This window comes from Protopterus annectens, chromosome 11.part0, assembly GCF_019279795.1.
Source record: "Protopterus annectens isolate FY-2018-M chromosome 11.part0, PAN1.0, whole genome shotgun sequence".
Lineage (NCBI taxonomy): Eukaryota > Metazoa > Chordata > Ceratodontiformes > Protopteridae > Protopterus > Protopterus annectens.
The window spans coordinates 1,091,903,112-1,091,916,276 of record NC_056745.1 but is presented as its reverse complement, the minus strand read 5'-3'; positions in this window follow the sequence as shown (position 1 = coordinate 1,091,916,276).

Genomic DNA, 13,165 nt, shown 5'->3' with positions numbered 1-13,165 from the left:
CTACAGTGAGGAAAGGGCAAAAACTCCAATCTTCACTGTACTGTGATCCCACAACATGCACCTCCATGTCTGGGATTTTCGCTCATTAGAGCATTCGGTTATATGAACTTTCGTTCATATAATATATATAATTTAATACTTCCAATACAAGATGGCACTGGACTTAATGATTATAAAAGGGCGATCTATAGAGAACTTTTTTGTCTGATGTTCACCTTACTTTAGTGGATGAAAGTGCTTATAAATTAAACTTTTTGGGTGCATCTAGCACTTTTATTGGAGTCTGTTTTTTTGTTTAAATGTCTTCCTTTTGCACTCGGTAATCAAGAATATGTATCATTAAATTGGTGGAAAGGCTAATTTGGAAATAAATTGCTTTTGTATCTTCTGTACCTTTTGGAAAGGTATGAAATGTATTATGAATGCATGTTTAATGCAGAAGGGACATTTGGCAAGTGTTGTTGGATGCCACTAACCCCCCCCCCAGACATTAACTGCTGAGTTTCTTGTTTTTCAGAAAGATGCAAATTTAATTGCTTAGCGTGATTGATATTTAATTTAATTTTAATATTTGGGATGTTTACATACTTCTTATTCTTCCAATATTCTAATCTGATAACTATTATGCAACTGGAATTTGTTTTTTATCTTATCTATTTTAAACAGTGTTTTCATGGTTTTATTACTTTACATATGTAATTTAATCCTTCTACCACAAGATAGCACTGGACTTAATGATTATAAAGGGGTGATTGATGGTGGAGATTTTTGTCTGATGAAGTTTGCCTTACTTGTAGTAGAAGAAAGGCCTTGTGAATTAAACATTTTGGGTGTGTCTTGCATTCTCCTTGGTGTCTGCTTTTCTGTTGTTTAAGTTTGTATAGTTGCAGACTGAATTGTTGTTTGGTTATTCACTTTTATAGAAAGGATAGTGAGGATCCTTAAACATCATCGGTATATTACAATATCAGATGAAATACAAGTTTAATTTAAAAGTTTCATATAGGAATTTCCCAAGTATAGCAGATTGGGAAACATATAATTACATGCTGAGAGATGACAATGTTGATTGCATGTATAGGTGTAAATGGTGTTAAATTTGCACACATATTGATGGGTAATTAGGTGATTATGTAAATAGATTCATAAGTTCATAGGTAAGTACTAGGCTAGCTGCACTTGTGGGCCATTTTAAGCCTAGCCAGTTTCCCTTTTTATACTCAAAATAACCAATTCCATTTGGTAATAAATTAGACTTACTCATTCTATGGTTGATAATTATATATTACCCCTAATGAGAATAACTGGGGTCATACCATAGATAATTTGAGGAGACCCATGCACAGGATAAAGCATTTAGGAGCTGCATGTGTTATTAGCAGTACAGGGAGAAGTCCAGGGTAAATTTTCTGTTTTCCATCCATTGATTTATGTTGCTCTTGAAAATGGACAGGGATGAACTTTGTTTTAGGTTCATAGGTTCATAGGTAGGTACTAGGCTATTGGCCCAAGGGCCTACATAAGCATAGCCAGCAAGGTTCCATAGCTTACGCCACCCAAGAAAGTTATTTTCCTGTTCCACTGTCCAGCAGAGACACAGAAGTGATCCCCAGGGTGTATTTCCTATTACCCATCCACTCATCAAGATTTTTCTTGAAGAGTGCTAATGAAGAACTTTGCTTGACACAGATGGGTAGCTTGTTCTAGAGTATAGGAAGTCTCTGGGACAGGAATCTATCCCTCCAGTGTGTCCTGTTTATTGTGGTGACAAGGTTTAGGTCCCTAGAACATATAGCTCAGAGGGATTGGGGTTTCTTTAGGTGTAGCATGTCCAACAGCTCTAGGTTTGACATAGCTTTATATGTTAGGCAGGGATCACCTCGGAGTCGGCGATATGCTATGGAGTAAAGCTGGAGTTTTTTGAGGTGGTCAGTGTAGGGCATTTGTTTGAGGCCAGTAATCCTCTTTGTGAAGTACTTCTGTGGCCTTTCCAACTGCTGCAGATGTCTTGTGAGGTACATTCCAAAAGGGGCATTGTACTCTGTAATGGGTCTAATGAGTGACGAGTAGAGGGGAACAATGAACTCTTTTTTCCTGGATGAGAACCCTTTTATGATGAAGTGTGCCATGTAGAAGGACTTCCTGACTACTGTGGCAATGTGAATATCAAAGGAGAGACTACTGTCCACCTGGGTCCCAAGGTCTCTTATCACACATTTGGTGTTAAGTAGATTGCTGCCTATGTGGTAGTTTATGGGTACAGAGTTTTTACCAAAGGGGATGACACTGCACTTTTTGGCATTGAGCTTGAGGCCATGGCTCTGACATCAGGCATCTGTCACAGTGAGACCCTTCTGCAGATGTGGATGGGGAGTCTGTTCCATAGCAATGGTACTCTCTTCGAATTACACCTGTCCCCCCTAACCATTCTGTTGATGTTGCAGAAGCGGTTTAGATCACTAGACCAAGTATATTCAATGTAATTTGACTTGCTGATGTACAGTAAATTTATTGATAATGGGTCAGAGGATGCCTTGTGTGCCAGACACAGGTCACCCCTTAGCAGTCTGTAGGATATTGAGTATAGTGACAGCACTATGAGTCAGTCCATGTAGAGCATGTTCTTTAGGCCTTGTATCCTTTTAGTAATGCTTCTCTGTGTAAATGGTCAGTACATGGCATTTTATTTTAATAAACATTGTTATCAAGAGGCATTTATTCATGCTATTATCTGTCCATATGAAAACTTTCGTATTGCTCAAAGAGGCATGTAAGAAAGAGAGACAAGGAACATTTAAAGGATGTATATCCAAAACCTGGAACCTCTTACCCCAACACATCCTAAACAACACAGATAGTCACAAATTCAAGCTACATCTAAAAGAACACCTTACTAATCACTGGCTATGCTCTTGGACTATACCAGGCTATGTATCCCTGGTTCAAGTCCTCTATCCCCAGGTATTCCAGGTTTCTTATATATATCAATCTCTACCCTCCTATGTATTAGCAAGTTTTTTTCTTTACTAATTATGTACTACGAAAAAAATCAGTTCATGTATATTGAGCTTAAATGTGTTGTTCATGTTAACATGTAAATATTCACTATTGTATTATGTATAACTATTCTCCATATAAACACTCTGTACTGTATCTCAATCATTTTTGTACCAATTATTTTTTATTGCTGTAATTCCACTGTTTTTCTGTACTTCAATAATTTTTGTAACATATATTTTTATTTGCTGTAATTCCAATGTTTTATATGTTTACTTTCTGGAGCTTTTCTCCCCAGGCCTCCACTGAACACGGGCTACTGGCCCAGTTGGACATTCCCAGTTAACAATGTTAAATAAATAAACAAATGTTAGGAATAATGTAGTAATTAGTACAATAACAGTGCACAGTAAACAGAAGCATAATAGTGATCTGAGAGTTTTAGCATATTCTCTTCTCTATTTATGCCAGATTCCAAATCTTTTTATCAATAGTTCAGATATTTTATTGAAAAAAAAGAAGCATGGTATATTTTCATATATGGTGCACCACCTAATTGTTTAACTAATAAAGTATTTATGAAATATTATTGCGACTTGATGTAAAGTAATATTAGAGCAGTCATCTGATTTGGAAGTGATTTCTGATTGTTTTTCATTTATTATTTAACTGTGATGAAGTGAATTTGAGATATAACCTTTGAAGGCATAAACAAATATGCTAGTTTGTGATTTTTGTAAAATAAAGTCGATTTTAATCTCTATTGGATTTTGATAATCATATTTTAATTTGGTTTAATGTCTTAAGTATTCAAACCTGGTGTTTCCCTTAAGTGGAATTGTGTAGAGGAAAGCTTCTGATTACCCCTAATAAAAACAATGTTATGACCTTCTACTCAACCTTTAAATTGACTACTATTTTACCAGTTTGATTAAAGGATCCCAAAGGAAATATCATTCTTAACGCCTTTAAACAGAGTTATATAGGTCTTGTGCCTGACCTAAATCCTTTATTACAGACACACACACACACACACACACACACACACACACACACACACACACACACACACACACACACACACACACACACACACACACACACACACACACACGCACACACACACAGACAATGTTGCTAATAAGGTCCTTGCTCAACAAAAAACTGTATTACAGGACCAGTCATCTTCTCTCAGCAAACACCCTTCTAGCTATTGCCAAATATTTACACTAATACACAAACTTGAATATGACCTCTCATTCCTTGTACTGCATATGATCCACAATAACCATAGAAATCAAATTGGTAAGAATAAAATCTGCAGATTTATTCTTTTATCAGACTCCTTGCTGTACCATTTCCAATTACTGTAGAATACTAAATGGCTTCCTGTACTTAATAGGGCAACACTTCCTGTTTGTATACTTATCCACAACATATAAAATCAAGGTTACTGCCTTACCGTTAAAGGTAAAGCTCCTGATAGTAGAAAGTGCATAAGGACTTAAAAAAACAACAACTTTTGCTTTGTATATGGGAAACACACATATTCAGACTGAACTCTGATACCTGAAACCACTTGCCTATAGAAAATAAAAATCAATAAACTATTACAGACTTTAAAGATGCTCTTAAAGAACATATTCTTCCAGAATCTACCTGCAGCTGCTACCATGACAGCAGTTAATATCACATGACACTCCACTGTCATAGGTGTGAGATAAAATCTAACCCTTTATTGTTAATAATAATATTGCAGGTTCTGTCTATCTATATATGTTGTATTCATGTATACATACATATGTTTCTAATGTTACAATGACTGTACTGATGCATAGCTGATATATGTTGCATTTGTAGATGTAGATTTGTTAAATGTTCTAAAGCTGGACTTCATGATAAGCTATTGTTTGTCAACTCCTGGACCTTGTGTTGAGGCAGAAAGGAGTCAATAGACCAGCTCACCTACCTGGCTGTTAACAAATAAATAAATACATTTATATATACATACATGTATGCATGTATGTGTATTTGTATGTGTGTTCAGCAATACTTCATGCTGTGTTTCTTTCCTAGAAAGGAAAGATAATCCATCAGTAATTCTTGACTTATTAAGTGCTGAACGCATACAAGCACTTTGCAGACCTTTAGGCATCAAACCCTGGAACTTTTCCATAATGTAACTTAAGGTCAACATTTGAACGGTGCAAGTGGTAGAAAAACAGTGGGTAAGGGAATGGTTATGTTCTATTAATGATATGCATGATACTATGATATCCTTTGATTAAGTGCAAATGTACCTCAGAACAGGAAAGCTTCAGAAGAAATCATGCTGGAACTTAGGAGAGGACAAATTCATTAATACCCACTGAGCAGGGGTTCTAGTGGTATTGCAACATTTGGACAGCATGGCAGATTAAAGGTAAGAGCTCTGCTTGCAGTTCCACAGAACAGACTTTATTCCTGAGCTCCACTCATTGTCTTAATGAAGTTTTGCATATTATGACAAAGTCTGTATGAGCTTCAGAAGGTACTCAGGTTTCCTCCAATATCTCAAAATATGCTAGTAGGCTCCAAAGTGCTCATATATATGTTGTGGTGTAGATCAAAACAGAAAATAGTCTAGGAAGGCTAGGTTGCTTACCAAGATAACAAATAGATAAAGTAAAGATTAAAAAAAATCAACCGTACCTACCCATGACATTTTTTGCAGTGCTTGGATTTCAGAATCTGATTATTCAACAGAAGTAAAGTTTGGCATGTTGTAAGATGTATCAAAACACGTATATGGCAGGATACAGAGCCAAACAACACAGAAGTGCAGTAACAAACAAAGCAAACAAATAGCACTGTGGAAGAACCAAGCTCGAGTCCAAGTTTAGTAATTTAAGTTTAATAATAATCAACAAAGTAGTAGCTTGTTCATTATTATTAAAAGTTAAATAGTTATACTTGGAGTCGAGCCTGGTTCTTCCACAGTACCATGTTGTAAGATGTCCTTCTTCTACAATATGTTGCTGTTTAAAAAATTATAAAGGAAAGTCAACATCAAATTTAAATTTTAAAATGTGTGTGTAATTTTATTTACAAGTTTAGTGGAGAAAGCACCTAGCTCTGCTATTTGATTTTATCATAAGGTTTTAGAGCCTTAAGGCTTTAAAATATCAGTCATCTAAACCTATAATCTAACTAATAAAAACAAAATGAAGATACGTTTGCACCCTCTTAACAACTTACATTTAGGTCATGCTTTGCCGGATTCTTCTATCAAGAGCCAGCTAGCCTCTAATGAACCTGCACACTCCTTACTATCTTTCACTTTGGGATACATAGTAGTTATAACACTTTTACCATCTGATTATGTGGGCTTATATTGAACCTGTGGTAATGTGCATCATAAGATTATTTTAATTACTACAGCTCCTTTCTACTATAGCATTAAGACAGCAAAATATTGCTTCCTTAACTAACACCATTTTTTTCTCCTGCAGCACTAGGAAGGCTCAACACCTTCCTTAGCTGACAGCATTCTGTACTATAAAAACAAAAGGACAGCACAGTGCTGCTTCCTTAACTGATACAATTTCTTTCTACTGCAGCACTAGGACAGAACAGTTATGCTTACTTAGCTCACACTCCTTAGTACAACGACACTATTACAGCACAGTGCTGCTTCCTTAGCTGGCACCGTTCCTTACTACTACAGAACTAGGGGAGCACAATCCTGCTTCCTTAGCTGACTCCATTCCTTATGACAGCTATGCTAAGACAAACCAATATGGTTTCCTTAGCTGACACTATTCCACACTACAGTAATACTAGGACAGGCCAATACAGTTTCCTTAGCTGAAACCATTCCTTACTGCACAATACTAGGACAGCACAGTACTACTTCCTTAACTGACACTTTCCTTTCTATTACAGCACTAGAACAGCACAGTGCTGTTTCCATAGCTGACACTACTCCTCCATGCAACAATACGAGGATAGAACAGTAATATCTCCTTACCTGGCATAATTCCTTAATACTACAACTCTAGGATAGCACTGTACTGCTTTCTCAGCTGACATTAATTCCTTACTACTGCAGTACTAACAGGTCACAGTACTGCTTACATAAATGACACCATTCCTTAATACTACAACTGTTAAACAGAACAGTACTATTTCCTTAGATGACATCATCCCTTATTACTGCAGCACTAGCACATCCGAGTACTGCTTCCCAAATGACAACATTCTTTAATACTGCAACTGTAGGACAACACAGTACTGCTTCCTTAGCTGACACTATTTCTTACTACTACAAATGTAGGACAGCACAGTTACTACTTCCATAGCTGACACTATTCCCTAACTATTCCTTAATACTGCAACTGTAGGGAAGCACAGTACTGCTTCCTTAGCTGACACTATTCTTTAATACTAAAACTGTAGGACAGCACAGTACTGCTTCCTTAACTGACTGTATTCATTAATACTACAACTGTTGGACAGCACAGTACTGCTTTCTTAACTGATACTATTCCTTAATACTACAACTGTAGGGCAGCACATTACTTCTTCCTTAGCTGACTGTATTCCTTAATGTTACAACTGAAGGACAGCACATTACTGCTTTTGTAGCTGGTACTATTCCTTAATACTCCAATTGTAGGACAGCACATTACTGCTTTCTTAGTTGACTGTATTCCTTAATACTGCAACTATAGGACAGCACTGTACTGTTTCCTTAACTGACTCTATTCCTTAATACCACAACTGTAGGTCAGCACTGTACTGATTCCTTAGCTGACTCTATTCTTTAATACTACAACTGTAGGAGAACAAAGTACTGCTTCCTTGGCTGATACTACAACTGTAGGGCAGCACATTACTGCTTTCTTAGCTGATACTATTTCTTAATACTACAACTGTAGGGCAGCACATTACTCCTTCCTTATCTGACTGTATTCCTTAATACTGCAACTGTAGGACAGTACTGTACTGTTTCCTTAGCTGACTTTGCTCCTTAATACTCCAACTGTAGGACAACAGAGTACTGCTTCCTTAGCTGATACTATTCCTTAATACTACAACTGTAGGACAGCACAGTACTGCTTCCCTAATTGACACTATTTCTTAATACTACAACTGTAAGACAGCTTAGTACTGCTTCCTTAGCTGTCTCTATTCCTTAATACTACAACTGTTGGACAGCACAATATTGCTCCCTTAGCTGGCACTATTCCTTAATACTTCAACTGTAGGACAGCACAGTACTGCTTTCTTAACTGACACTATTTCTTAATACTACAACTGTAGGACAGCATAGTACTGCTTCCTTAATTGACATTATTCCTTAATAGTGTAGAACAACACAGTACTGCTTCCTTAGCTGACACTATTCCTTAATACCACAACTGTAGGACAGCACAATACTGCTTCCTTAGCTGACAGTATTCCACCTAAAAGTCCAGGCAGCTTTTGTGACTTTATGTCACTCATCTTCTTACTATAATGACTACTGGAAAATCTCAGTCTTTAAATCAGTCATGTATCAGCATCAAAACATCATCTGTTCTATGTATCTCTTTACTCTTATCAGCCATGTTGATTAAGATAATCTGTTTGGATCCTGGACAGTAAAGCATACCTGCAAACTTGATCAGTTACACATTTCTAGCCTTGGTTGCAGTTTAAATATCTAACTGTTTGGGTTCCTTTCAGACCACCTATTAGTATATTATTCTTACACTGAACAGAATGTGAGGTTTCAGGTTTTTACTCTAATGTATCTTCTCATTCAAGTACCATTTCTAGAGCAAACGCCACAGTCATTTTTGTGCCAACAGCATGCCTTCTGATTACACACTGTCATTAAAATGATTATTTTTGAAGTGTATCTCTTTAAAGACAATTCAGTATCAGAACTCTATGATATTCAAATATTTTCCTATAGATTTATTTTATTTCTGAATAGATGGACCATTATTTATAAGGCATTGCCATATCATTTTGAATTTTAATATAGCAGATGCCAGCATACAGCCATCATCCGTAAAGAGTATTGAAAGTATACTGAATTATTTCAGACTTGCCAAAAATGTATCGCAAAATAAAGACATTAGCAAAATACTCAATAATGTTGACTTGATTTCAGCTTTTCATGATTTCTAGCCAGCTAATAAAGTAACAAGGAGAACACTTCATGCATTGTGATTATAATGGTTTTTGCATGTAGTGGGTGAGGACAGTATTGATGTTGGACATTTTGACACACATCAAAAAGTGGAGTTAAATCACAATAATTATTGAAATTTTGTGACAAGATGCAATTTCCCTGCATGTGCAGTTAATACAAAGCAGTAATTAGTAGTCTTTTCACACTTTACATCTAATGACCAAAAGGAAGAGTATTTACTGAGCTGAGTCACACTTCAGTCCTAATGGTTCCCACAAGATTTCATTATAATACCAGTACAGGGGCATGATTAGTTACTGAACATGTAGTTTGACAGGGTAGCAATCACTGTTACCTTATTTAATTCAGTCAGTGAAAATAGTCTCATTGTCCCTTCAAATAAATGATGACAGCTTACAGATAAGCTACTTTCTAGCCATATTAGGAAAGTGGATAACTTCTCAATTAAAGCATGTTTACATTTAGTGAATGTGTTGGTATTACTTTGTTAATCTTATTCTAAATGTTGACTTGCACTGCACTAAATGCGCAACTCTATTCTGATATTACTGTCCAGCCCTTTTTAATCAAATCATCTTTGGTGGAAGAATACAAAAAAAGTTCCATAGTTCCATGAACCATTTTAGAAAGCTGAATTTACATTATTAAGTTACATACATGTATGAGTACCATATACAATCAAGTATATATGCAAGCTTTACAACAGAAGACTTCTCAGTCATTGAATTAATACTCCATTGAATTCATACACTGAAAAACACTCAGGCACTTCCATTTCTTGAAAGAGATTGCTTTTACATTAAGGTTTTTACTTACCCTTTGAAATAAGTCACATATTTAAATAATTTCCACTATGGCTGGTTTGTGGTATTATATACTAATGACAAAATATGTGTAGTAAAAAGACCTTTAGCATGTTAATGCATAGATTGATAAAGTCTTGGGACAGATGGTCTGGAAGGAAAAGAAATATAAGCTTCAGAATTAAAATCCTTTTGGGTAAGTCCAAAGACATGCATCTGGAACGTTTCTCCCCCGGCCTCCGCTGAAAACAGGCTCTGTGGAACCTAATCGGACATTCCCGGTCAACAAATGTTAAATAAAATAAAAATAAATAAATGAGTTTGACTGGTACTATGTTACTGGTTCTGGTAGGCCAGGCTTAGGTTAAAATCTGTTCAGCTGTATAACCAACCAAACTTGTGCTGCTAGGGGTGAAAAGAAGAGCTGTTACAGTGTCAGATAATCAATTTGGAAAGATAACAAAAGAAAAATAATAGAACAAAACAACATTATTAATGCAAGAAAATCTTATGAACTTTTTTATTCCTGATACTGGTAATTACTGGAGTATTGTTTGGGAGAAAGGTATACTGGCATGTTTTTTGTGAGAAAAGTGATGAGAATAAATAAATAGAAACAGCAGAAAATAATAAGGGGAAAGGAGTAGAGTAGATAAGCAAGGGCAATCTCTTTGGAGACTGGAAATGAAGTGCATAGACACAGTGGCAGGATGCACAGAATTTCATCAGGTGAATTGGAAGCCTGCACGGAGAACAAACACATAACTAAAATAAAATAATAAAGGCACTCTAGTTGGTAATTCATGTGTGTGTGTGTGTGTGTGTGTGTGTAAGGGTAGACACACACACACACACACACACACACACACACACACACACACACACACACACACACACACACACGCATACCAATCTCTCTGTTTCTCTCTCTCTCTCTCTAGATATATAAAGCAAACACACACACACACACACACGTGCATGCATATACATACAAATATATATCAGCTAAGAACAAAAATATGCAAGATTGAATGTAAAAGATAAAACAAAAAAAAGTTGAAATTAAGACCACCTAAGGTCTTTTCACTGAATTATAGAAAAGTGTCCCATGCAATTAAATAATAAAGTGTTTTTGCAGAAGGACAACCCCCCTGAATCCACTACAAAGAAGCCAGGCCCACCATACCCCTAAACATAAATATACCAATTGCACAGTCACACCAACTGCAAAAAAAGACAAGATGTCCCAATAAAAAAGAACTACTCATGCATTTCAACTTCTTTACACATATAATCCATATGGAACCAAAAATAATGCCTTAAATCAAGGACAGTTAATGAGTAATGTCAGTAGCACAACAGCTAGCACACTTATCTTTGGGGCAGAAGGCTGTGAGTTTTATTCCCATAACAGGTGAATCAATTGCTGTCACTGCAGTGCAGCATAAGGTAGGTGTTGTGTGTCATCTTTCAAGTGAGACATTAAATCGAAGTACCATTAGCTTGAATTGGTGATAGCTCAGATGGATGCAAAAGATCCCATAACACCTATAAAAATAGAGGTCCTTTATTTTACACCATTTATAACTTAAAAATAAATAATGGTTTTACAATGGGGTAGTTTATGCAAATTTTTAAAAATATTTCATTCCCAAGTTATCTTTTTACAGGAAACACATTTTATAAAAGAAGATTTAGACAGATTTAATACTAAACACTATTCTGCACTAACTAGCTCTCATTATAAGCAAAAGAAAAGAGGGTGGCTATTTTATGTAAAAATGATTTGCCTCTACCTAAAATCTTGAATCCATTTAGTGATGAAAAATACATGTTTTGTTCAGTGACTTTAGAGATTCAGAGGACACTATACACTTTTTTCAGATGTTTATTGGATACTTGGATTGAGAATACAAACAATTAAACAACAGTTGGGGTAAATAATACTGATATCAAAGGGAAACCTTATTTTTGCAGATGACTTTAATTGTATTTTATTTGAGAAGGATACCCACACTATCTGTGAAAGGAAGAAACCTGCCTCATTTAAGGCTTTAGTGAAGTTCACTGACCTACATAATATGAGGGATATAAATAAGTTTTCAGTATCAGACTCACTCTTCTTTAAACACTTCTCACACAGGGATGGAACACAATCATGACTAGATAGAGTATATGTTTCAAATGAGATCACTAATAGAACAGATAACATTAATGTAGTTTCTTGCCCACTGCCAGATCATAACATGATAACATTTACATTTATATTGAATTCTAGTAATAACATCTGAATTAAACGCATTACAGCATATATAACCAATTTGAATGACTGTAAGGTGTTCTTTAAGAAAGTTCAAACTTTTATTGAAATAAAACATACAGGTAATACATCAGAGATTTTTGAATGTGACTCTTTAAAAGCATACTTTTTGCCAAAATTATAAGTTGGTATGCACAAACAAAATAATGGGATGAAGAATTGACAGATTTATAAGAGAAAATTGATAAGTTAAAATTAGATAGTCAAAAAGGAAATGGAAGAAATAAATAGCTCAAACAGTAAATATTTAGAAATTTTACATCATAACACTATGATAAATTTAGAAAAGATTAAAATAATTAATTATTCCATAAAACCTAAATCCATTCATAAATGTATTACTACAACAAAAATGACTGTTAAATCTAACCACACCAAAGAATTTTACTCCTCTAGTAGTAAAAAAAGGTTACTGAAACAGAAGTTATTCTGGACATTTTTAGATCTCATTTTAATAAAATTAATCAACACAAACCACCAATGGATACACAAGATCTAATTAAAATATTTTAAAAATATACTGAAAATAAACTATCAGAGGATCAAATAAAAGTAATTGACAAGCCTATATCAATCTCTGAATTCAAAATTTAAATTAACAAATTAAAAGCCAATAAAGCACCTGAAAATGATGGTATAATACCTGAATTATACAAAATGATGACCAAGGATGCTTTGAGTATTTTAGTATAGGCAGTTTCAATAATTAAAAGACTTAAGAAGGTACTGCCATCCTGAAAATACACCCTAATATCTCCAATTTTAAAACCTGACAATGATTTAACACAATGTTCTTCATATAGACCAATTTCATTATTAAATGTAGATTATAAAATATTCATGGCAATCTATGCCTCTAGA